The following is a 27,874-nucleotide window of genomic DNA, read 5'->3' on the forward strand; positions in this document are numbered from 1 at the left end:
AGCAACCCTATAGGAGAGAGTAGAACTGCCCCATAAGGTTTCCAAGGAGCGGCTGGTGGATATGAACTGCTGACCTTTTGGTTAGCAGTTGAGGTCTTACCTGCGCCACCAGGGCTCCTGGAAGTACCTTACACTGCTGGAGGTAAAGGCAAAATGCCACAGCTCCATTGGAAAACAGTTTGGCAGTTTCTTATAAAGTTAACTATACACATACTCTTGACCCACAGGACCAGGCAGTGTTTCATTCTGTTGTACACAAGGTCGCTGTGAGTCGGAACTGACTGGAAGGCACCTAACAACAACTATGACCCATCAATCAAACCCCTGGGTTTTTTTTTTTTTTTTTTTTTAATTGTGCTTTAGGTGAAAGTTTACAGCTGAAGTTAATTCCTCATTCCAAAATACATGCACAAATGGCTTTGTGACCTTGGTTGCAATTCCCACAATGTGACAGCATGCTTCCCCTTTCCAGCCCTGGACATTTTACACAAGAGAAATGAAAACATGTTCCTACAAAGACTTGTCCAAGAATGTTCACAGCAGCATTATTTCTTAGAGTTAAACACTGGAAACAACCCAAATGTCCATCAGCAGGTGAACGGATCAACAAACTGTAGTCCCTCCACACAATGGAACAGACCTCAGCAATAAAAAGGAATGAATTATTCATACATACCACAACATGGAAGAATCAAAGAGCTGTTCTTTGGAGTGAAACAAGACAGACAAACAAAAGAGGACATTTTGTGTGATTCCATTTATAGGAAAGTCTAGAAAATGCACACTGACAGAAAAGTTAGAGGAGATCACTAAGGCATCTTCATCAATTCTTGATAGTAAGCCCATCTAGGTAATTAACTCTGACTGGTGGACCACAGTGACATTTTGAGTCTCCTGGAACTAGTCTCGGTTTGAGCCAAACAACAACAAAAAAAACCAAACCCGTTGCTGTCAAGTCTATTCCAACTCATAGCGACACTAGAAGACTGAGTAGAAATGCCCCACAGGGTTTCCAAGGAGTGACTGACTGGTGGATTTGAACTGCCGACCTTTTGGTTAGCAGCTGAGCTCTTAACCACTGCGCCACCAGGGCCAGTGTCTAATAATCTCTGAAAACTTTGATTATTTCCTTCTCAATGAATAACCACTCTCGTAAAAGGCCTTAGATCCCTTTGGGGAAGGCTGGGAGAAAGACACACAATATACATTTTTGGCAACGTAGCGGGGTCCTTCCTCAAGGGATCTGACCTCCCCTTCATTCAAGGGGTTGTGGGTCTGTAAACCGGCTGAAATCTGGGAACTGATTGAGGGGCCATGACTGTTCTGGCAATTGAGTTAGACTGCCACTCACTTGACCTAGAAATCTTCCACTGTACAAATCAGGTAAAGATTTAGTAGGTTTCCCATCTATTTGACTCGTAGGGACATCTTGACTAAGTAGCCAATGCCGTAAGTCCACAAGAGTCAGATAATTCTGATTACTGCTTGGACTCCACTGTCCATTACGATAACCACGCCCACCTTGTTTGTGGAGGTTGTGACAGAAAGCAGGTCAGTGGGTAACTGGGGAGGAGGTGGGGTGGGGTGGGAAGGGACAAGAGGAATTACAAAGGGGCAACAGGAAACTTAAGGGGATGACAGATATGTTCATTGTGATGACAGTTTCATGGTGTACATATATGTCAAAACTTGTCAAATTTTACACTTTAACTATGTAATTTATTACATGTTAATTATACCTCAGTAAAGCTATTTTTTTTAAAGCTATAAAGAAACAAACAAATGCATGCATAAATAAAAACTCATAGGTGTGTATGCTTTAAAAGGGTGAATTTGATTGTATGTATTATATATAATTATATGTTAAAGCTTTTAATAAGTAAATAAACAAATACATACGTAAATAAAAGCTCATAGGGCTATATAAGGAGCCCTGGTGGCATGGCGGTTAAGAGCTCAGCTGCTAGGTGAAAGGTCAACAGTTTGAACCCACCAGCCGCTCTGTGGGAGAAAGATGTGGCAATCTGCTTCCATAAAGATTACAGCCTTGGAAGCCCTATGGATTAGTTCTACTCTGTCCTATGGGGGTTGTTATGTATACTTTAAAAGGGTGAATTTTATTATCCCTGAAACCCGTTGCCGTCGAGTCAATTCCTATAGGAGTAAAACTGCCCCATAGTGATTCCAAAGAATGCCTGGTGGATTCAAACTGCCGACCGTTTGGTTAGCAGCCATAGCTCTTAATCACTACGCCATCAGGGTTTCCTTATTATTAATATTATTATATTATATATGTTGTTGTAGTTGTTAGGTGCCGCAGAGTCGGTTCCAACTAGCAGCAACCCTACGTACCACAGAATGAGACACTGCCCTATCCTGTGCCAGGCTCACAATCGTTGTTATGCTTGAGCCCATAGTTGCAGCCACTGTGTCAGTCCATCTCATTGAGGGTCTTCCTCTTTTCTGCTGACCCTGTACTTTATCAAGATAATGTCCTTCTTCAGGAACTGATCCCTCCTGACAACATGTCCAAAGTATTTAAGACGCAGTCTCGCCATCCTTGCTTCTAAGGAGCATTCTGGTTGTACTTCTTCTAAGGCAGATTTGTTCGTTCTTTTTTTTTTTTTTTTTGGCAGTCAGTGGTATATTCAATATTCTTTGCCAACATCACAATTCAAAGGTACCAATTCTTCTTAGTTCTTCCTTATTCATTGTCCAGCTTTTGCATGCATATAATGCTGTTGAAAATACCATGGCTTGGGTCAGGCGCACCTTAGTCTTCAAGGTGACATCTTTGCTTTTCAACACTTTAAAGAGGTCCTTTGCCCAAAGCAATGCGTCTTTTGATTTCTTGATTGCTGCTTCCATGGGTGTTGATGGCATATCCAAGTAAAATGAAATCCTTGACAATGTCAATCTTTTCTCTGTTTGTCGTGATGTTGCTTATTTGTCCAGTCGTGAGGATTTTTGTTTCATGTATGTTGAGGTGTAATCCATACTGAAGGCTGTGGTCTTTGATCTTCTTAAGTGCTTCAAGTCCTCTTCATTTTCAGCAAGCAAGGCTGTGTCATCTGCATAACCCAGGTTGTTAATGGTCTTCCTCCAATCGTGATGTCCCGCTCTTCTTCATATAGTCCAGCTTCTCAGATTATTTGGTCAACATACAGATTGAATCGGTATGGTGAAAGGACACAACCCTGATGCACACCTTTCTTGACTTTAAACCACTCAGTATCCCCTTGTTCTGTCCGATCAACTGCCTCTTGATCTATGTACAGATTCCTCGGGAGCACAATTAAGTACTGTTCTGGAATTCCCATTCTTCACAATGTTATCCATAACTTGTTAGCATCCACACAGTCGAATGCGTTTGCACAGTCAATAAAACACAGGTAAACATTCTTCTGGTATTCTCTGCTTTCAGCCAGGGTCCATCTGACATCAGCAATGATATCCCTGGTTCCACATCCTCTTCTGAAACCGGCCTGAATTTCTGGCAGTTCCCTGTCGATACACTGCGGAAGCCGCTTTTGAATGATCTTCAGCAAAATTTTGCTTGCATGTGATATAATGATATTGTTTGATAATTTCTGCATTTGATTTGATCGCCTTTCTTGGGAATAGGCATAAATATGGCTCTCTTTCAGTTGGTTGGCCAGGTAGCTGTCTTCCAAATTTCTTGGCACAGATGAGTGAGCACTTCCAATGCTGCATCCATTTGTTGAAACATCTCAATTGATATTCCATTAATTCCTGGAGCCTTGTTTTTCGACAATGCCTTCAGTGTAGCTTGGACCTCTTCCTTCGGTACCATTCATTCTTGATCATATGCTACCTCTTGAAATGGTTGAACATCGACCAATTCTTTTTGGTATAATGACTCTGTGTATTCCTTCCATCTTCTTTTGATGCTTCCTGTGACGTTTAATATTTCCCCCATAGAATCCTTCACTATTGCAACTAGAGGCTTCAATTTTTCCTTCAGTTCTTTCAGCTTGAGAAATGCCTAGAGTGTTCTTCCCTTTTGGTTTTCTATCTCCAGGTCTTTGCACATGTCAGCATAGTGCTTTACTTTGTCTTCTTGAGCTGCCCTTTGAAATCTTCTGTTCAGTTCTTTACTTCATCATTTCTTCCTTTTGTTTTAGCTGCTTGACGTTCGAGAGCAAGTTTCAGAGTCTCTTCTGACATCTACTTTGGTCTTTTCTTCCTTTCCTGTTTGTTTAATGACCTCTACATGTATGATGTCCTTGATGTCATTCCACAACTCATCTGGTATTTGGTCATTAGTGTGCAATGCGTCAAATCTATTTTTGAGATGGTCTCTGAATCAGGTGGGATATGCTCAAGGTCATACTTTGGCTCTCATGGACTTGTTCTAATTTTCTTCAGTTTCAACTTGAACTTGCTTGTGAGCAATTGATGGTCTGTTCCACAGTGGGCCCCTGACCTTGTTCTCACTGATGATATTGAGCTTTTCCATCATCTTTTTCCACAGATGTAGTCTATATATATATATATATATATATATATATATATATATATATATATATATATATATATATATACACACACACACATACATTTAGTATCTCTCAAAAGGTAATATATATATATAATTAATATTATTATATTAATAATATTATTATCCCTAAGTGGTACAAGGAAACTCTGGTGGCGCAGGGTTAAGAGTTAGGCTGATAACCAAATCCACCAGGTGTTTCTTGGAAACCTATTGAGTAGTTCTACTCTGTCCTATGGGTTGCTATGAGTCAGCAGTGGGTGTGGCTTTTGCTTTTTTAGGTGGTACAAGTGGTGAATGTGCTTGAGTGAAAACCGAAGGGTAAGAATTTCCAGTCTGCCCAGATGTGCCTTGGAGGAAAGACCTGGTGATTTCCTTCTGAAAAATCAGCCATTGAAAACCCTATGGTAGAGGTGGAGCCAAGATGGCGGAATAGACAGATGCTTCCATCGAGCCCTCTTTACAACAAAGACCTGAAAAAACAAGTGAAATGAGTATATTTGTGACAAGCTGGGAGCCCTGAACATCTTAGACAACCAACCGAGGGGCAGGGTAAGGAAGAGACCGTTCAGAAGCAGAGAGGAGTTACCGGGCCTGAATCGCGGGGAGCCCTCAGGCACCATTCCTGGAGCGGCGGCAGCAGCAGCAGCAGCGGCAGCGGGCTGGTCCTAGCGTCGGCTGCAGTTTCCTCAGGGAGAAGCAGCCAGCCACACAGCCCACTCACACCTCCGGAATTTGAGGAGAAGGGCGCTCTTGGCAAAAGCTAAGTACTTGCGTATATTTTACCGTGACACCCCCCCCCGCCCCCGCAAGCCAGCTTCAGCGGTGGAATCCCCAGACCTGAGATAGACACTGGTGAGCACCTGGAGCTGTCCTCTCGGCCTTGGGGAAGGAAAAAATTTGGAACGGGGGAAAAGATAATTTGCTAGCTCCATTAACTGGGGGAGCTCAGGACAGAAGCGGCTCCTGTCCAGGCATAAACCGTCCGTGGACCTTGAGCACCTTTCCCTTCTGCATGGACCTGTGTGGGCCTATTTCAGGAGAATAGGCCCTTGTTGGCAAACTCCAACCATTTCAGCGGTACAGTGGAGAGGTGGGTGTTTGACGTTTGACACTGCTTTGCCTATTAAACAAGGTCCTCACCTACCCACAACAGGGACCTAAGGACTGGTGGCTCCACTCGGGTCACCCAGCCACCCACGACAGGGGTCCAGGGATAACTGGTACCTCCCAGTCCTTACAGCAAAAACTTTGGGTGCCCATGGTCCCTCTGCAGAGCCCACCCACCAGCACACTCTAGGGAACAGAGACGTGTTTTCCTCAGAGACACTTGGGGGTCGGTTCTCAGCCCCCTGCCTTGTTCAGAGTGTGACTCCCTGCTGCAATCAGATACCGGTATATACGCCAATCACCCCTGCCCCTCTAAGACTGTAGGACAGAGCCTGTACCATACACTTGATGATCAGCTACCTGGAAACCTGAGCTGAATTCATACAAGAAAACTGAATGGACTCCTAGACTGATATACCTGATAACAGCTCTAGCCAACTGGGGACAGGACGCCAGAGCACCAAAGGAGAAAATAATCAAGCTAGCTCACTCAAGCAACCCATAGGGTTATACCAAAACAAAACAAAGCAAGCAGCTATGACACAGTAAGCAAGCATAAACTAATACAATAACTTATAGGTGGCTCGGAGACAACAGTCAATATCAAGTCACGTAAAGAAACAGGCCATGATCACCTCAACAGGCTCTCAAAACAAAGAATCCAGGGATCTTTTAGATGAAGGTGCATTCCTGGAATTACCAGATGCAGAATACAAAAGTTTAATATACAGAACCCTTCAAGACATCAGGAAGGAAATGAGGCAATACGCAGAACAAGCCAAGGAACACACAGATAAAGCAACTGAAGAAATCAGAAAGATTATTCAAGAACATAATGAAAAGTGTAATAAGCTCGAAAAATCCATAGACAGACAGCAATCAGAAATTCAGAAGATTAACAATAAAATTGCAGAATTAGATAACTCAGTAGAAAGTCAGAGGAGCAGAATTGAGCAAGTAGAAGCTAGAATTTCTGAACTCAAAGATAGATCATTTGGCACTAATATACTTGAAAAAAATCAGATAAAAGAATTTTAAAAAATGAAGAAACCTTAAGAATCATGGGGGACTCTATCAAGAGAAATAACCTACGAGTGATTGGAGTACCAGAACAGGGAGGGATAACAGAAAATACAGAGAAAATTGTTGAGGATTTGTTGGCAGAAAACTTCCCTGATATTGTGAAAGATGAGAAGATATCTATCCAAGATGCTCATTGAACTCCACATAAGGTAGATCTTAAAAGGAAGTCACCAAGACATATTATAATCAAGCTTGCCAAAACCAAAGACAAAGAGACAATTATAAGAGCAGCGAGGGATAAAAGAAAAGTCACCTACAAAGGAGAGCCAATAAGAATAAGCTCGGACTACTCGGCAGAAACCATGCAGGCAAGAAGGCAATGGGATGACATATTTAAAAAATTGAAGGAAAAAAATTGCCTGCCAAGAATCATATAGCCATCAAATCTGTCTCTTAAATATGAAGGTGAAATTAAGACATTTCCAGAGAAACACAAGTTGAGGGAATTCGTAAAAAACCAAACCAAAACTACAAGAAATACTAAAGGGAGTTCTTTGGTTAGAAAATCAATAATATCAGGTATCGACCCAAGACTAGAACACTGGGCAGAGCAACCAGAAGTCAACCCATACAGGGAAATCCAAAAAAATAAAACAAGATTATATATATATAAAAAAAAGTCCCAAACAGGGTAACCGCGATATTATTATATAAAACATTAAAATAATAAAGAGGGACTAAGAAACATAATCATACACCTTCCATATGGAGAGGAAGATACGGCGATACAAAGAAATAAACGTTAGTTTCCAATTTAGAAAAATAGAGTAAATAATAAGGTAACCACAAAGGAGACAAACTATCCTACTCATCAAAATAAAATACAAGGGAAAAATACAGACTCAGCAGAAACAAAATAAACAATAAAAAATATGAGGAAAGGACAATATATAAAGAAAATCTACTCAGCAAATAAAATCAAGTGGGAAAAAGAAACTGTCAGCACACAAAAAAAGACACCAAAATCATAGCACTAAGTTCATACCTATCCATAATTACCCTGAATGTAAATGGACTAAAAACACCAATAAAGAGACAGAGAATGGCAGAATAGATTAAAAAACAAGATCCGTCTATATGCTGCCTAAAAGAGACGCACCTTAGACTTAGAGACACAAACAAACTAAAACTCAAAGGATGGAAAAAAATATCAAGCAAACAGCAATCAAAAAAGAGCAGGAGTGGCAATATTAATTTCTGACAAAATAGACTTTAATGTTAAATCCATCATAAAGGAAGGACACTATATAATGATTAAAGGGACAATACACCAAGAAGACATAACCATATTAAGTCTTTATGCACCCAATGACAGGGCTGCAAGATACATAAAACAAACTCTGTGAGCATTGAAAAGTGAGATAGACGGCTCCACAATAATAGTAGGAGACTTCAACACACCACTTTCCGTGAAGGACAGGACATCCAGAAAGAAGCTCAATAAAGACACAGAAGATCTAAGTGCCACAAGCAACCAACTTGACCTCGCAGGCATATGCAGAACACTCCATCCAACATCAGCCAAGTATACTTTCTTTTCCAGTGCACATGGAACATTCTCTAGAATAGACCACATATTAGGTCATAAAGCAAGCCTTAGCAGATTCCAAAATACTGAAATATTACAAAGCATCTTCTCTGACCATAAGGCCATAAAAGTGGAAATCCATAACAGCAAAAGCAGAGAAAAGAAATTAGACACTTGGAAACTGAACAATACCCTGCTCCAAAAACAGTGGATTATAGAAGACATTAAGGATGGAATAAAGAAATTCAGAGAATGCAATGAGAATGAAACCACTTCCTATCAGAACCTTTGGGACACAGCAAAAGCAGTGCTCAGAGGCCAATTTATATCAATAAATGCACACATCCAAAAAGAAGAAAGGGCCAAAATCAAAGAATTATCCCTACAACTTGAACAAATAGAGCAACAAAAGAAACCCACAGGCACCAGAAGAAAACAAATAATAAAAATTAGAGCTGAACTAAGTGAGATAGAAAACAGAAAAACAATTGAAAGAATTAACAAGACCAAAAGCTGGTTTTTTGAAAAAATCAACAAAATTGATAAAGTACTGGCCAAAATGACAAAAGAAAAACAGGAGAGGAAGCAAATAACCCAAATAAGAAATGAGAGGGGCGATATTACAACAGACCCAACTGAAATTAAAAGAATCATATCAGATTACTATGAAAAACTATACTCAAATTTGAAAACATAGAAGAAATGGATGAATTCCTAGAAACACACTACCTACCTAAACTAACACAAACAGAAGTAGAACAACTAAATAGACCCATAACAAAAGAAGAGATTGAAAAGGTAATCAAAAAACGGCCAACAAAAAAAAGCCCCGGTCCAGATGGCTTCACTGCAGAGTTCTACCAAACTTTCAGAGAAGAGTTAACACTACTACTACTACTAAAGGTATTTCAGAGCGTAGAAAAGGATGGAATACTACCAAACTCATTCTATGAAGCCACCATATCCCTGATACCAAAACCAGGTGAAGACACCACAAGAAAAGAAAATTATAGACCTATATCCCTCATGAATGTAGATGCAAAAATCCTCAACAAAATACTAGCCAATAGAATTCAACAACATATCAAAAAAATAATTCACCATGACCAAGTGGGATTCATACCAGGTATGCAGGGATGGTTCAACATTAGAAAAACAATTAATGTAATCCACCATATAAATAAAACAAAAGACAAGAATCACGTATTTTATCAATTGATGCAGAAAAGGCATTGACAAAGTTCAATGCTCATTCATGATAAAAACTCTCAGCAAAATAGGAATAGAAGGAAAATTCCTCAACATAATGAAGGGCATCTATACAAAGCCAACAGCCAACAGCCAACCTCACCCTAAATGGAGAGAGCCTGAAAATGTTCCCACTGAGATTGGGAGCCAGACAAGGATGCCCTTTATCACCACTCTTATTCAACATTGTCCTGGAAGTCCTAGCCAGAGCAATTAGGCTAGATAAAGAAATAAAGGACATCCAGATTGGCAAGGAAGAAGTAAAATTATCTCTATTTGCAGATGACATGAACTTATACACAGAAAACCCTAAGGAATCCTCCAGAAAACTACTGAAACTAATAGAAGAGTTCAGCAGAGTATTGGGGTAAAAGATAAACACACAAAAATCAGTTGGATTCCTCTACACCAACAAAAAGAACGTGGAAGAGGAAATCACCAAATCAAAACCATTTATAGTAGCCCCCAAGAAGATAAAATACTTAGGAATAAATCTTACCAGAGATGTAAAAGACTTATACAAAGAAAACTACAGTACACTTCTGCAAGAAACCAAAAGAGTCTTATGTAAGTGGAAGAACATACCTTGCTCACGGATAGGAAGACAACATTGTAAAAATGTCTATTCTACCAAAAGCAATCTATACATTTAACGCAATTCTGGTCCAAATCCCAACAACATTCTTTACTAAGATGGAGAAACAAATCGCCGACTTCATATGGAAGGGAAAGAGGCCCTGGATAAATAAGGCATTACTGAAAGAGAAAAACAAAGTGAGAGGCCTACTTTACCTGATTTTAGAACCTATTATACTGCCACAGTAGTCAAAACAGCCTGGTACTGGTACAACAACACAGACATGGACCAACGGAACAGAATTGAGAATCCAGATATAAATCCATCCACATAAGAGCAGCTGATATTTGACAAAGGGCCCAAAACAGTGAAATGGGGAAAAGACAGTCTTTTTAACAAATGGTGCTGGCATAACTGAATATCCATCTGCAAAAAATGAAACAAGACCCATACCTCACTCCATGCACAAAAACTAACTCAAAATGGATCAAAGACCTAAATATAAAACCTAAAACAATAAAGATCATGGAAGAAAAAATAGGGACAACGTTAGGAGCCCTAATACATGGCATAAACAGTATACAAAATACTATAAAGGATGTAGAAGAAAAACTAGATAAGTGGGAGCTCCTAAAATTCAAACAGCTATGCTCATCCAAAAACTTCACAAAAAGAGTAAAAATACTACCTACAGACTGGGAAAAGCTTTTAGCTATGACATTTCTGATCAGCACCTGTTCTCTAAAATCTACATGACACTACAAAAACTCAAGTGCAAAAAGACAACCCAATTAAAAAATGGGCAAAAGATATAGACACTTGACTAAAGAAGGCATTCAGGTAGCTAACAGATATATGAGGAAATGTTCACGATCATTAGCCATTAGAGAATTGCAGATCAAAACTACAACGAGATTTCATCTCACTCCAACAAGGCTGGCATTAATCCAAAAAACACAAAATAATAAATGTTGGTGAGGCTGTGGAGAGTTTGGAACACTTCTACACTGCTGGTGGGAATGTCAAATGGTACAACCGCTTTGGAAATCGATTTGGCACTTCCTTAAAAAGCTAGAAATAGAACTACCATACGATCCAGCAATCCCACTCCTTGGAATATATCCTAGAGAAATAAGAGTCTTTACACGAACAGATATATGCACACCCATGTTTATTGCAGCTCTGTTTACAATAGCAAAAAGATGGAAGCAACCAAGGTGCCCATCAACAGATGAATGGATAAATAAATTATGGTACATTCACACAATGGAATACTACGCATCGATAAAGAACAGTGAGGAATCTGTGAAACATTTCATAACATGGAGGAACCTGGAAGGCATTATGCTTAGTGAAATTAGTCAGTTGCAAAAGGACAAATATTGTATAAGACCACTATTATAAGAACTTGAGAAATAGTTTAAACTGTGAAGAAAACATTCTTTTGTGGTTACGAGAGAAGGGAGGAAGGGAGGGTGGGAGGGGACATTCACTAATTAGATAGTAGATAAGAACTACTTTAGGTGAAGAGAAAGGCAGCACGCAATACAGGGGAGGTCAACACAATTGGACTAAACCAAAAGCAAAGAAGTTTCCTGAGTAAACTGAATGCTTTGAAGGCCAGCGTAGTAGGGGCAGGGGTCTGGAGACCATGGTTTCAGGGGACATCTAAGTCCATTGGCATAATAAAATCTATGAAGAAAACATTCTGCATCCCACTTTGAAGAGTGGCGCTTGGGGTCTTAAATGCTAGCAAGCAGCCATCTAAGGTGCATCAATTGGTCTCAAGCCACCTGGATCAAAGGAGAATGAAGAACACCAAGGACACAAGGTCATTACGAGCCCAAGAGACAGAAAGGGCCACATGAACCAGGGGCTACATCATCCTGAGACCAGAAGAACTAGATGGTGCCTGGCTACAACCGATGACTGCCCTGACAGGGAACACAACAGAGAACCCCTGAGGGAGCAGGAAAGCAGTGGGATGCAGACCCCAAATTCTCATAAGGCCAGAATTAATGGTCTGACTGAGACTAGAAGGACCCCAGTGGTCATGGCCCCCAGACCTTCTTTTGGCCCAGGACAAGAACCATTCCCGAAGCCAACTCTTCAGACATGGATTGGACTGGACAATAGGTTGGAGAGGGATGCTGGTGAGGAGTGAGCTTCTTGGATCAGGTGCACACCTGAGACTATGTTGGCATCTCCTGCCTGGAGGGGAGATGAGAGGGTGGAGGGGGTTAGAAGCTGGTGAAATGGACATGAAAAGAGAGAGTGGAGGGAGAGAGTGGGCTGTCTCATTAGGGGGAGAGTAATTGGGAGTGTGTAGCAAGGTGTATATGGGCTTTTGTGTGAGAGACTGACTTGATTGTAAACTTCCAGTTAAAGCACGATAAAAATTGTAAAAAAAAAAAAAAGGCAATAAAAGAATATAAACCTTGCAAAAAGAAAACCCTGTGGTTCTCAGTTCTACTCTCACACACATGGGGTCACCAGGAGTCCGCTCTATAAGATGTTAACAGTGTGTGAAGCTGGTTGTGGGTACACGGGAACCCTCTGTACTACTTGTGTGACTTTTCCGTACATTCAAAATTATTAGAGAAGACAATCTCCCTAACAATGTACAAACACCAGAAGAGAAACTAGATAACTGGTAGCTCCTAAAAATCAAACACCTATGCTCATCCAAAGACTTCACAAAAAGAGTAAAAAGATTACCTCCAGACTGGGAAGAAGTTTTTAGCTATGACATTTCCTGTCAGCATCTGATCTCTAAAATCTACATGATACTGAGAACGCTCAACAACGAAAAGACAAATAACCCAATTAAAAAATGGGCAAAAGATATGAACAGACACTTCACCAAAGAAGACATTCAGGCAGCTAACAGGTACACGTGCAACTGCTCACGATCATTAGCCATTAGAGAAATGCAAATCAAAACTACAGTGAGATACCATCTCACTCCAACAAGGCTGGCATTAATCCAAAAGACACAAAATAATGTTGGAGAGGTAGTGGAGAGACTGGAACACTTATACACTGCTGGTGGGAATGTAAAATGGTACAACCACTTTGGAAATCGATTTGGCACTTCCTGAAAAAGCTAGAAATAGAACTACCATATGATCCAGCAATCCCACTCCTTGGAATATATCCTAGAGAAATAAGAGCCTTTACACAAACAGATATATGCACGGCCATGTTTATTGCAACACTGTTTACAATAGCAAAAAGATGGAAGCAACCAAGGTGTCCATCAACGGATGAATGGATGAATAAGTTACGGTATATTCACACAATGGAATACTACGCATAGATAAAGAACAATGATGAGTCCATGACACATTTCATATCATGGAGGAATCTGGAAGGCATTATGCTGAGTGAAATTAATCAGTTGCAAAAGGACAAATACTATATGAGAGCACTATTATAAGAATTCAAGAAATGGTTTAAACACAGAAGAAAATATTCTTTGATGGTTATGAGGGTGGGGAGGGAGGAAGGGAGGGGGTATTCACTAATTAGATAGCAGACAAGAATTATTTTAGGTGAAGGGAAAGACAACACACAATACAGGAGAGGTCAGCACAACTGGATTAAACCAAAAGTGCAGAAGTTTCCTGAATAAACTGGACGGTTCGAAGGCCAGAGTAGCAGGGGTGGGGATCTGGAAACCATGGTTTCAGGGGACATCTAAGTCCATTGGCATAATAAAATCTATTAAGAAAACATTCTGCATCCCACTTTGGTGAGTGGCTTCTGGGGTCTGAAATGCTAGCAAGAGGCCATCTAAGATGCATCAATTGGTCTCAACCCCCCTGGAGCAAAGGAGAATGAAGAACACCAAAGATATAAAGTAATAATGAGCCCAAGAGAAAGACAGGGCCACATAAATCAGAGACTCCATCAGCCTGAGACCAGGAGAACTAGAGGGTGCCTGGCTACAACCCATGACTGCCCTGACAGGAAAAACAACAGAGAATCCCTGATGGAGCAGGAGAGCAGTGGGATGCAGACCTCAAATTCTCGTAAAAAGATCAGACTTAATAGTCTGACTGAGACTAGAAGGACTCCAGAGGTCATGGTCCCCAGACCTTCTGTTAGCTCAAGACTGGAACCTTTCCCAAAGCCAACTCTTCAGACAGGGATTGGACTGGACTATTAGATAGAAAATGATACTGATGAGGAGTGAACTTCTTGGCTCAAGTAGATGCATGAGGCTATGTGGGAAGCTCCTGTCTGGAGGGGAGATGAAAAGGCAGAGGCGGACAGAAGCTGGCTGAATGGACACGGGGAATACAGGGTGGAGAGAAGGAGTGTGCTGTCCCATTAGGGAGAGAGCAACTAGGAGTACATAGTAAGGTGTATATAAATTTTTGTATGAGAGACTGACTTGATTTGTAAACTTTCACTTAAAGCTCAATTTAAAAAAAAAAAAAAAAAGATAATCTCCCTAGGTCAGAAGGCCCTCAATTCACAGTAGCTGCAACAATGGGCTGAATCATACCAATGATTGTGAAGAAGATGCAAGACCAGGCAAGATTTCCTTCTGTTGTACATGGGCTCACCATGAGCTGGAGCCAACTCAACAGCAGCTAACAGCAGCAACGGAACTATTCCAAAATAAAGGATTAGTTAAAAAATAAATAAACGAAACCAACTGTCTTAGTCATCTAGTGCTGCTATAACAGAAATACTACAAGTGGATGGCTTTAACAAAGAGAAATTTATTCTCTCACAGTCTAGTAGGCTGCAAGTCCAAATTCAGGGCGTCAGCTCCAGGGGAAGGCTTTCCCCTCTCTGTCGGCTCTGGAGGAAGGTCCTTGTCATCAATCTTTTCCTGGTTGAGGAGCTTCTCAGGGCAGGGATTCCAAGTCCAAAGGATGCTCTATTCTCCTGGCTCTCGTTTCTTGGTGGTATGAGGTTCCCCTGTCTCTCCGCTCGCTTCTCTTTTATATCTCAAAAAAAAAATTGGCTTAAATTGTAGATTAATCTTGTAGACTGAGTTTACATAACTACCAAGAATCCCATCTTATCAGCATCATGGAGATAGGGTTTATAACACATAGGAAAGAAAATCACATCAGATTACAAAATGGTGGACAATCACACAATACTGGGAATCATGGCGTAGCCAAGTTTACAGATATTTTTGGAGGACACAATTCAATCCATGACACCAACAAGGCAAAGTGTTTCACAATTATAAATTCTAGGTGGAAGTATAAGGAGTTTATTTTTGTATTCCCTCTACTTCTCTATATTTTTGAAAATATTCTTACTAAACAAATTTTTAATCATTTTATTGTGGTGAAATATATATAGAACATTTCCTATTTTGACAATTTTTACATGTACAATTCAATGACATTAATTGCATTCATCATGTTGTACGGCCATCACTTTTCTCCATTTCCTAGTTTTTTCATCACTGTTAACAGAAACACTGTATCCCTTAAGCAATTTGTTTTTGTTAGCTGCCATTGTTTTTTTTTAAAAGGGATTAATGGAGTCCTTGGATGGTGCAATCAGTTAATGCGCTCAGTTGCTAACCTAAAGGTTGGAGGTTCGAATCCACCCAGAAGTGCCTCAGAAGAAAGGCGTAGTGACCTACTTCCAAAATACCCACCATTGAAAACCCTATGGAGCACAATTCTGCTCAGACATCCATGGGGTTGCCATGAGTCGGAATCGCTCGATAGCAACTGCTTTTTTTTTTTTTTTTTAACCCAGCATTCATTATATGTTTCTTTAGACTTTTCAGAGGAGCCCCAGTCGCACAGTGGTTAAGAGCACAGCTGCTAACCAAAAGGTCAGCACCTCAAACTCAACAGCTGCTCTGCAGGAGAGCGAGTTTGTAGTCTGCTTCTGTAAAGATTTACAGCCTTGAAAACTCTATGGGCAGTTCCACTCTGTCCTACAGACTCACTATGAGTTGGACTTGTTGACAACAGGTTTAGACTTTTTAAATACCTGAAATAGTTGACAATGAGAAAAAAAAATTTTGTTGTTGTTGTTTGATACAACAGATTCTCTCTGGAGCAGGCCTTCTCCCTCCAGTGGAGCCCGAGGGGTTGCTTCGTTTGGAGTGGGGGGAACTCCTGGGTGCAGACAGGGCCTGGCATCTGGCCCCAGGCAAGGATAAAGGTCGCCTGGACTTGTGCGATTTACGAGGGGAAGGATGCCAAGGGAAGGTGCCCTTGGCTTTCATTTCTGAGGAGACTTGGGCCTCAGCTCCTTCCAACTATCCCTGTGGACCTGGGTGGCACTTTGTGACTACCACCCCTTTGCCACCAGAAACCCCCTCCCAAAAATGCTTGTTGCCTACCTGGGAATCACTTTTCTCCCTACCCTGCAGGAATAAACATCCTGGGAAGAAAGGTCCTGAGGTGCTGGGAAAGGCCTGGGAACTGTCATTCCTCTCAAGTGCTTGTTCTCACTTGCTGTGGGACCTTTGTTGTTGTTGTTAGCTGCTGTCAAACTGGCCCCTGACTCATGGGGGCCCATACACAACACCACAAAACACTACCAGGCCGTGTGCCATCCCCATGATGTGCTGCAGATGAGGCTGTTTTGATCCATAGGATTTTTATTAGCTAATTTTTGAAAATTGATTGCCAGGTCTTTCTTCCTAGTCTATCTTAGTCAGGAAGCTGCCCTGAAATCTGGTCAGTGGGTCCTTAGGCAATCCATTGGCCTCTCAGGGCCTCAGTTTTTCCTCTGAATAACTCAATAGTAATTAAAAAAAAAAAAAGGCTGAATTTAAAAAGGAGCAAAAGATTTGAACAGATACTTCACCAAGAAGGGATAAGATGGCCAACAAGCACATGGAAAGCACGTGGAAAGACCCCAGCAACATTAGCTGTTAAGGAAATGAAAATCAAAACCATAAAGAGACACCACCTCGCACTTCATAAAATGGCTAAAATAAAAAATACTGACAATACCAAATGCTGGTGAGGATGTGGACAAATTGGAACCTTCATACACTGCTGGTAGGAAGGCAAAATGGTACCAACTGCTTCTTAAAAAGTTAAATATACCCTTACCATATAACCTAGCAATCCCATCCTTAGTTGTTTATCCAAAAGAAATGAAAATGTACATTCATACAAAAACCCATCCACGCATGTTTATAACAGCTCTATTCAAAACCTCCAGGAACTGGGAACAACTCAAATGTCCATTAACTGGTGATGGATAAGCAACATATGGTATATCCATACAATAAAATACTACTTAGTGAGAAAATGAATTGGCCTGTTTACATGCACAGCACCATGGATGCATGACTCTTAACATGCATCACGCTAAGTGAAAGACAAGGAGCCCTGGTGGCACAATAGTTAAAGCACTCAGCTGCTAAGAAAAAGGTTGGTGGTTCGAACCCACCAGCTGCTCCACAGAAGAGAAAACCTGGCGATCTGCTCTCGTAAAAATTACACAGGAGGTGGAGACAACATGGCACTATAGACAGAAGCACTATGCTGTCCTTCCACAACAAAGACCCCCCAAAATTAAGTAAAACAGAGACAAACATCAATCTTGGAACCATAAGCATCAAGTGAAGAGATAAAGAACTCAGCCAAGCACCAAATGGAATAAGAAACTGAGAGAGAACAGAGGGCAAGGAGAGCTATGTGCAGAGGTCCTCTATCAGCTAACGCAGCGCGGATTCATTCATGCTGTCAGAGATCTGCGGACAGGGAGTATGGGAAAGGAGCTTCATGGAGCTCCCAGCAGGAGACAAAAGCACCTAGTGACCACTGATATATGCTTTCCCACCCTCCACCCTTCTTGCCCTTGCTCTACCTCCACTGCTTCCTAACTGGCTATGGTAGCTCAGTGCAGAGTCCCTGCTGCTCAGATTTGTCCTGCCCACATCAGAGATTGGTGGACAGGTAGTACGGGAAAGCAGCTTCACAGAGCTCCCATTGGGAGACACAGCACCTGGTAACCAGCAATATACACTTTCCCAGCCCCCACCCTACTTCCCCTGCTCAGCCTCCACTGCTTCCCGCCGGCTGCAGTCTCTTGGCCAGAAGGCACTGGCTACAGCCCCCATGCTGCTTGGATTCACCCCACCCACACTGTTTGTTGCTGGTGTTGCTTTTTTCTGCTTCTTTGGTTTTTTTTTCTGTGCCTCTCACCACCGACTCCTCCTTTCTCTAGAACACCTGGCTCCATGTGCCATCTTTGATTCTTCTTAAAATGCTGTGAAGCACCGCTGAACTGGCGGACTGCTTCCCAAGCCTGTGCCACCACATTGCTGGGATTCTTGGGGCTTTTGTTTGTTTCTTTCTTTTGTTTGTTTTATTTTTCTTTTCATGGCTTGGGAGCCCCTTCTAGCCAGGCTGTACTGCACAGCTTGGGAGTCACCTCCCCAGTCTGAGCAGCTGTGACGGTGGGATTCCTGGGGGCATTTCTTTTTTTTAAATCTCTTTTTTCCTTTTTGTCTTTCTTCATTTCTCAGTTTCTCATCTCTCTGTTTGCCTTCTTTTCCTGTCTCCTGAATACCTGGCACTGTATGACATCTCTACCCCGTCTAGACAGGCTGTACTGCTTGGCCTGGGAGCCACTTCCCTGGTCTTTGCAGCCTAACTGCGGGCTTTTCTTTTCTCTAATTTTTATTTATTTATTTTTCCTCCATTTTTCGGTTTCTCATCTCTCCACTCCAACGGCAAGCTCCTTTAGCATACTTTTCTTGACTTTTTTTTGGCTCCTATTTCTCTCTCCTCTCTATCCTCTTTCCTATACCCATATTAGCACCACGCATCACAACCTCCCCCGACTTTCCTGCCTACCTGCACTGTGCCTGAACATCACACCCTTGAACAGCACAGGCACAGCCTACTGGAACCTGTGCTGCACTGATTCCCAGCCCGCCCTGTTGGCCCTAGTAAATGGCACAAACAACTGATCCCAGCCCCTCCACTTCAGCTGGGCCTGCCCTGCTGCATAGCTGAGTGACTGGCCTTCCCATCGGACAAGGAGATGAAAAGTGTCACACCCATGGATGAGCAAACAACAAAGAACACACAGCCTGCCTGCTCAGGCATAACAAAATAAAACAAAAAAGCAGTACAAAACAAACAAATCTACACTCAAGAAATGAAGAAAATAACTACCAAATGTCCCAAAGGCAGCAGACAATATCAAAATATATTTTAAAAATTAAAAAGGACAAGATAACTCCAGTAGGCGTCCAAAATAAAGCATCACATGACTTTCCAGTACAGAAGAAGGCACTAGAACTACCTGATAGGGAATTCAAATCTCCAATATTGAGAGCTATCCAAAAGTTGAAGCAAAAAAATAAACAAAAATGAGGAAAAAATAGACAAATTCATGGAAAATACAGACAAAAAAAATGAAAGAATTCAGGAATATAATACAGGAACAAAATGTCAAAATAGATTCACAACTAGAAATCATACCAAAAAAAATGGTTAGAGATCCAAAAGATAAAAAACAAGATTTCAGAAATGGAAAGTGTCATAGGAGGGCTGAGGAGAAGTTTTGAAATGATGGAAGACAGGATAAGCAAAATTGAAGACAAACACTTGAATACAACTCTGAGGAAAAATCAGAAAAAGGAATGAAGAAATCCTGATAGTTATTGGGATATAATCAAAAGCAAAAATTTGCCAGTTGATTGGAGTTCCAGAATGGGGGAAAAAACAGAACACAGAATCATTGAAGGCTTGCTGACAGAAAGCTTCCCTCATATCATGAAAGATAGAAGGTGACCACCCAAGAAGCTCCACAAACCCCATATAGGACAGACCCCCCCAAAAATCACCAAGGTGTATCCTAATCATGCTCACTAAAACCAAAGGCAAAGAAAGAATCCTGAAAGAAGCTTGAGAAAAATGAGACGTCATGTACAGAGGAGAAACAATAAGACTAAATTCTGATTATTTGGCAGAAACCATGCAGGCAAGAAGGCAATGGGATGGCATATATAAAACCTTGAAAGAAAAAAATTGTCAACCAAGGATAATATATCTTGCAAAACTCTCATTCAAATATGATGGTGAAATTAGGACATTTCCAGATAAACAGAAATTAAGGGAATATGTAAAAACCAAACCAAACTTACAAGAATCATTAAAGGGAGTCCTTCAGCCTGACAACAAACATCATCAGACCACAGCCTGAATCTAGGACACAAGATTGCACCAGCCAGATACCAACCTAGGAAATGAACTCTCAAGGACTGTCCAAAACCAAAAGAATTACAACAGGGAACCAGAGAGGTTAATCTGTAAATGGCAACAATGTCAGAACAATAAAAGAGGGAATAAATGGTGTAGGTATAGAACTTTGCAATGGAGAGGAAGGCAAGGCGATATCAAGTAAAAATAGGCTAGTTCAAGCCTAGGGAGATAAGGGTAAATTTCAAGGTAACCACAAAGAAAGTTAACAAACTTACTCATCAAAATAAAGAAGAAAAACATAAAGTCTCAGAAAAAACAAAATCTACAACACAAAAAGAAATTTTTTTTTAAATCCACAAACAGAAGGCATTCAGTGCAGGAAAGCAAGAAGAGCAAAGAAAACATCAGCACCACAAAAAAAAGCACTACAAAATGACAGCAATAAACTCACACCTATCAATAATTATGCTGAATACACATGGCCTAAATGCACCCATAAAGACGCACAGAGTGACAGAATGGTTAAAAAAACAGGATCCATCAATATGCTGTCAACAAGAGACATACTATAGAAACAAAGATGTAAATTTATCAAAAATCAAAGGTTGGAAAAAAATGTAACAAGCAAATAACTACCAAAAAAGAGCAAGAGTGGCAATACCAATCTCAGAAAAAATAGACTTTAAAACAAAATCTACCATAAAAGACAAAGAAAGGCACTACATAATGATTAAAGGGATAATTCATGAAGACATAACCATAGTAAACATCTATGCACCCAATGACAGGGCTACAAAATACAAACTCTAACAGCACTAAAAAAAGAAATTGATAGTTCCACAATAATACTAGGAGACTTCAACACACCTCTCTCAGTAAAGGACAGGACATCTAGAAAGAAACTCAACAAAGATACAGAAGAGCTAAAGGGCACAATCAACCAACTTGACCTCATAGACATATGTAGAACATTCCACCCAACAGCTGCAAAGTACACATTCTTTTCCAACACACAAGAAACGTTCTCCAGAATAGACCACATCTTAGGCCACAGAGCAACCCTCAACAAAATCCACAACATTGAGATAATACAAAGTATCTTCTCTGACCAAAATGTCATCAAGGTAGAAATTAATAATAGTAAGAGCAAGGAAAAAAAAAATCAATTACATGGAAACTGAATAACATCCTGCTTAAAAACCACTGGGTAAAAGAAGAAATCAGAGATGGAATCAAAAAATTCTTCGAATCAAATGAGAATGAAAACACATCATACCAAATTCTTTGGGACACAACAAAGGCAGTCCTCAGAGGTCAATTTATAGCAATAGATGCACACATCACAAAAGAAGAAAGGGACAAAATTGAAACATTAGCTACACAACTTGAACAAATAGAAAGAGAACATCAAAAAAAAAAAAAAAAAGCCTACAGCTACCGAAAGAGAGGAAATAATAAAGATTAAAGCAGAAATAAATGAAATAGAGAAGAGAAAAACAATAGAAAGAATCAACAAAACCAAAAGTTGGCTCTTGGAAAGGATCAACAAAAGCTACAAACTACTGGCCAAACTGACAAAAGAAAAACAGAAGAGGATGCAAATAACCCAAGTAAGAAATGAAATGGCGTACATTACAACAGACCCAACTGAAATAAAAAGGATCATGACAGAGTGTTATGAAAAACTGTATTTTACCAATTTTAAAGCCTACAGAAAACGGACAAATTTCTAGAAACACACTACCTACCCAAACTAACACAAAATGATGTTGAAAATTTGAACAGACCCATAACAAGAGAAGAGATTGAAAAGGTAAAAAAAAAAAAAAAAAAAACTTCCAACAAACAAAAGCCCTGGCCCAAATGGCTTCACTGGAGAATTCTGCCAACATTCAGAGAAGAGCTTACATCAGTACTACTCAAACTATTTCAAAACATAGAAAAGGAAATGATATTTCCAAATTCCTTCTATGAAGCCAGCATAACCCTGATACCAAAACCAGGCAAAGAAACCACAAAAACAGAAAATTACAGACCAATATCTCTCACGAATATAGATGCAAAAATCTCAACTGTATTCTAGCAATAAAATTCAGCATCATATCAAAAAAAATAATACACCATGACCAAGTAGGACACATACCAGTTATGCAAGGATGTTTCAACATTAGAAAATCAATCAACGTAAGCCACCATATAAATAAAAGGAAAGAAAAGAATCACATGGTCATCTCAATCGATGCAGAAAAGGTATTCGACAAAGTCCAACACCCATTCCTGATAGAAACTCTCAATAAATAGGTATAGAAGGGAAATTTCTCGACATTATAAAGGGCATCTATGCAAAACCAACGGCCAACATCATTCTTAATGAAGAGAAGCTGAAAACATTCCCCTTGAGAACAGGAACAAGACAAGGATACCCTCCATCATCACTCTTATTTAACATTTTGCTGGAAGTCCTAGGAAGAGCAACAAGGTAGGAAAAAGAAATAAAGGGCATCCGAATTGATAATGAAGAACTTAAACTGTCCCTATTTCTGGATGACAATACTATACATAGAAAACCCAAAAGACTCTACAAGGAAACTACAGGAACTAATAGAAAGATTCAGCAGATTAGCAGGATACAAGATAAACGTATAAAAATCAGTTGGATTCCTATATGCCAATAAAGAGAACAATGAAAAGGAAATCAGGAAAACAATATCATTTATAATAGCCCCCCCAAAAATAAAATACTTAGGAATAAATCTAACCAGGGTTGTAAATGACCTATACAAAGAAAACTACAAAACACTACTGCAAGAAACCAAAAGAGATCTACATAAATGGAAAAACATACAATGCTCATGGATAGGTAGACCCAACATAGTGAAAATGATAATTCTACCCAAAATAATGTACAAAGACAATGCAATCTCGATCCAAATACCAACAATATTCTTTAAAGAGATGGAAAAACTAATCATTAACTCATATGGAAAGGAAAGAAGCTCCAGATAAGTAAAGCACCACTGAAGAAAAAGAATAAAGTAGGAGGACTCCCACTACCTGACCTCAGAATCTACTATACAGCTACTGTAGTCAAAACGGCCTGAAACTGGTACTACGGCAGATACATTGACCAATGGTACAAAATTGAAAACCCCAATGTAAATCCATCCACCTATAGTCACCTGATCTTTGACAAGGGCCCAAAGTCCTTCAAATGGGGAAAAGACAGTCTTTTTAACAAATAGTGCTGGCAAAACTGGGTGTCCATCTGCAAAAAAACTGAAACAGGACCCATACCTCACACCATATACAAAAACTAATTCAAAATGGATCAAAGACCTGAATATAAAGCCCAAAACTATAAAGTTCATAGAAGAAAAAATAGGATCAACACTAGAGGCCCTAATACACGGCATTAACAGGATACAAACCATAACCAACAACATGCAAACTCCAGAAGATAAGCTAGATAACTGGAATCTTCTAAAAATTAAACACTCATGCTCATTAAAAAATTTTACCATTACTGAAAAAGAAGAAAAAAGTGGGAGGCCTTACTCTACCTAATTTTAGGACCTATTATACCACCACAGTAGTCAAAACAGCGTGGTACTGGTACAACAACAGATACATAGACCAATGGAACAGAATTGAGAATCCAAACATAAATCCATCCACATATGAGCAGCTGATATTTGACAAAGGCCCCAAAACAGTGAAATGGGGAAAAGACAGTCTTTTTAACAAATGGTGCTGGCATAACTAGATATCCATCTGCGAAAAAATGAAACAAGACCCATACCTCACTCCATGCACAAAAACTAACTCAAAATGGATCAAAGACCTAAATATAAAATCTAAAACGATAAAGGTCATGGAAGAAAAAGCAGGGACAATGTTAGGAGCCCTAATACATGGCATAAACAGTACATAAAACATTACTAACAATGCAGAAGAAAAACTACATAAGTGGGAGCTCCTAAAAATCAAACACCTATGCTCATCCAAAGACTTCACCAAAAGAGTAAAAAGACTACCTACAGACTGGGAAAAAGTATTTACCTATGACATTTCCGATCAGCGCCTGATCTCTAAAATCTACATGATACTGCAAAAACTCCACCTCGAAAAGACAAATAACCCAATTAAAAAAATTGGCAAGGGATATGAACAGATACTTCACCAAAGAAGACATTCAGGTAGCTAAAAGATACATGAGGAAATGCTCATGGTCATTAGTCATTAGAGAAATGCAGATCCAAACTACAATGAGATTTCATCTCACTCCAACAAGGCTGGCATTAATCCAAAAAACACAAAATAATAAATGTTGGAGAGGCTGTGGAAAGACTGGAACAAACATACACTGCTGGTAGGAATGTAAAATGGTAAAACCACTTTGGAAATCGATTTGGTGCTTCCTGAAAAAGCTAGAAATAGAACTACCATATGATCCAGCAATCCCACTCCTTGGAATATATCCTGGAGAAATAAGAGCCTTTACACTAACAGATATGCGCACACCCATGTTTATTGCAGCACTGTTTACAATAGCAAAAAGATGGAAGCAACCAAGGTGCCCGTCAACAGGTGAATGGATAAATAAATTATGGTATATTCACACAATGGAATACTACACATCGATAAAGAACAGTGAGGAATCTGTGAAACATTTCATAACATGAAGGAACCTGGAAGGCATTACGCTGGGTGAAATTAGTCAGTTGCAAAAGTACAAATATTGTATAAGACCACTATTATAAGAACTCGAGAAACAGTTTAAACAGAGAAGAAAATATTCTTTGATGGTTACAAGAGGAGGGAGGGCAGCAGGGAGAGGGGTATTCACTAATTAAATAGTAAATAAGAACTACTTTAGGTGAAGGGAAAGACAATGCATAATACAAGCGAGGTCAGCACAACTGGACTAAATCAAAAGCAAAGAAGTTTCCTGAATAAACTGAATGCTTCGAAGGCCAGTGTAGCAGGGGCAGGGGTTTGGGGACCATGGTTTCAGGGGACATCTAAGTCAATTGGCATAATAAAATCTATAAAGAAAACATTCTGCATCCCACTTTGGAGAGTGTTGTCTGGGGCTTAAACGCTAGCAAGCGGCCATCCAAGATGCATCAATTGGTCTCAACCCACCTGGATCAAAGGAGAATGATGAACACCAAGGACACAAGGTCATTACGAGCCCAACAGACAGAAAGGGCCACATAAACCAGAGACTACATCATCCTGAGGCCAGAAGAACTAGATGGTGCCCGGCTATAACTGATGACTGCCCTGACAAGGAACACAACAGAGAACCCCTAAGGGAGCAGGAGAGCAGTGGGATGCAGACCCCAAATTCTCATCAAAGACCAGAATTAATGGTCTGACTGAGACTAGAAGGACCCCAGTGGTCATGGCCCCCAGACCTTCTGTTGCCCCAGGACAGGAACCATTCCCAAAGCCAACTCTTCAGACATGGATTGGACTGGACAATGGGTTGGAGACGGATGCTGGTGAGGAGTGAGCTTCTTGGATCAGGTGCACACTTGAGACTATGTTGGCATCTCCTGCCTGGAGGGGAGATGAGAGGGTAGAGGGGATTAGAAGCTGGTGGAAGGGACAGGAAAAGAGAAAGTGGAGGGAAGGAGCGGGCTGTTTCATTAGGGGGAGAGTAATTGGGAGTATGTAGCAAGGTGTATATAAGTTTTTGTGTGAGAGACTGACTTGGTTTGAAAACTTCCGCTTAAAGCACAATGAAAATGATAAAAAAAAAAAAAAAAAGATTTTACCAAAAGAACCTACACACAGGGAAAAAAATCTTTAGCTATTACAAATCAGACAAAGGTCTAATCTCTAAAATCTACAAGAAAATCCAACACCTCTACAACAAAAAAGACAAATAATCCCATTAAAACATGGGCAAAGGGAATGAACAGACACTTCACCAAAGAAGACATTCAAGCAGCCAACAGGCACATGAGGAAATGCTCGCGATCCCTAGCCATTAGAGAAATGCAAATTAAAACCACGATGAGATACCATCTCACCCCAGCATTACTGGCACAAATCAAAAAAACAGAAAATAACAAATGTTGGAGAGGCTGTGGGGAGATCGGAACTCTTATGCGATATTGGTGGGAATGCAAAATAATAAACCATTTTGGAAAATGATATGGCATTTCCTTAGAAAGCTAGAAGTAGGAATACCATATGATCCAGCAATCCCACTCCTAGGAATATATCCTAGAGAAATAAGAGTCATCACACGAATAGGTATATGCACACCCATGTTTATTGCAGCATTGTTCACGATAGCAAAAAGATGGAAACAACCTAGATGCCCATCGACAGATGAATGGATAAAGAAACTATGATACATACGCACAATGAAGTATTACACAACAATAAAGAACAATGATGAATCTGGGAAGCATCTCATCACATGGATGAATCCGGAGGGCATTATGCTGAGTGAAATAAGTCAATCACAAAATAACAAATATTGTTTGAGATCTCTACTGTAAAAACTCATGAAAAGGGTTATACACAAAAAGAAACAATCTTTGATGGTTACAAGCGAGGGGCAGTGTGGGGATGGAAAAACACTAAATAGACAACAGGTAAGTGGTAGCTTTGGTGGAGCGTAAGACAGTACACAATACTGGGGAAGCCAACACAACTTGTCCAAGGCAAGGCCACAGAAGCACGATAGATACATCCAAATTCCCTAAGGGACTGAATTGCTGGGCTGAGGGCTGTGGGGACCATGGTCTCTGGGAACATCTAGCTCTAATTGCCATAACATAGTTTATAAAGAAGATGATCTACATTCTACTTTGGTGAGTAGCATCTTGGGTCTTAAAAGCCTTTGGGCAGCCATCTACAATACTCCATTGATCTCACCTCTTTAGGAGCAAGGGAGAATGAAGAAAACTAAAGATGCAAGGGAAAAATTAGTCCAAAGGACTAATGGACCATTACTACCACAGCCTCCACCAGACTTGAGTCCACCACGACTAGATGGTGCCCGGCTACCACCACTGACTGCTCTGACAGGGATCACAATAGAGGGTCCTGGACAGTGCTAGAGAAAAGTGTAGAACAAAATTCTTACTCACACACACACACACACACACACACACACACAAAAGACCAGGATTACTGGCCTGACAGAGACAGGAAAAACCCTGAGAGTATGGGCCCTGGACACCCTTTTAGCTCAGTAATGAAGTCATTCCTGAGCCTCACCCCTCAGCCAAAGATTAGACAGGCCCATAAAACAAAATGGGACTAAAGGGGCACACCAGCCCAGGCGCAAGGATGAGAAGGCAGAAGGGGACAGAAAAGCTGGTAATGGGGAACTCAAGGTCCGGAAAGGAGAGTGTTGACATGTCCTAGGGTTGTTAACCAGTGTTATAAAACAATATGAGTACTGTTTAATGAGAAACTAGTTTGTTCTGTAAACCTTCATCTAAAGTACAATAAAAAAAAAGATTACGGGAACTCTATGGGCACTTCTACTCTGTCACATGGGGTCGCTATGAGGCAGAATCAAATTGACAGCACACAACAACAACAACTAGTGAAAGACCACCACCCCTCTGTCAGTTTGTTGTACTGTGGTGGCTTGCAAGTTACTATAATGCTGG

At 40.4% G+C, this 27,874-nt stretch overlaps 1 long non-coding RNA gene across 4 annotated transcripts in view; it reads right to left on the reverse strand.

The window, feature by feature from the left end:
- LOC135232816 (uncharacterized) overlaps nucleotides 1-27,874 on the reverse strand; it is a 103,830-nt gene that overhangs the window by 21,241 nt on the left and 54,715 nt on the right. For 2 of the 4 annotated variants that reach the window (XR_010323357.1, XR_010323356.1), the window contains exons 2-3: nucleotides 14,811-15,029; nucleotides 14,579-14,684 (exon numbers count right to left, since the gene is read on the reverse strand). This is a non-coding gene — a long non-coding RNA (uncharacterized LOC135232816). The remainder of the gene's footprint in view (nucleotides 1-14,578; nucleotides 14,685-14,810; nucleotides 15,030-27,874) is intronic. The other 2 variants (XR_010323358.1, XR_010323359.1) reach the window with 2 other exon arrangements.

Source organism: Loxodonta africana, chromosome 11, assembly GCF_030014295.1.
Source record: "Loxodonta africana isolate mLoxAfr1 chromosome 11, mLoxAfr1.hap2, whole genome shotgun sequence".
In the NCBI taxonomy this organism is placed as follows: Eukaryota; Metazoa; Chordata; class Mammalia; order Proboscidea; family Elephantidae; genus Loxodonta; species Loxodonta africana.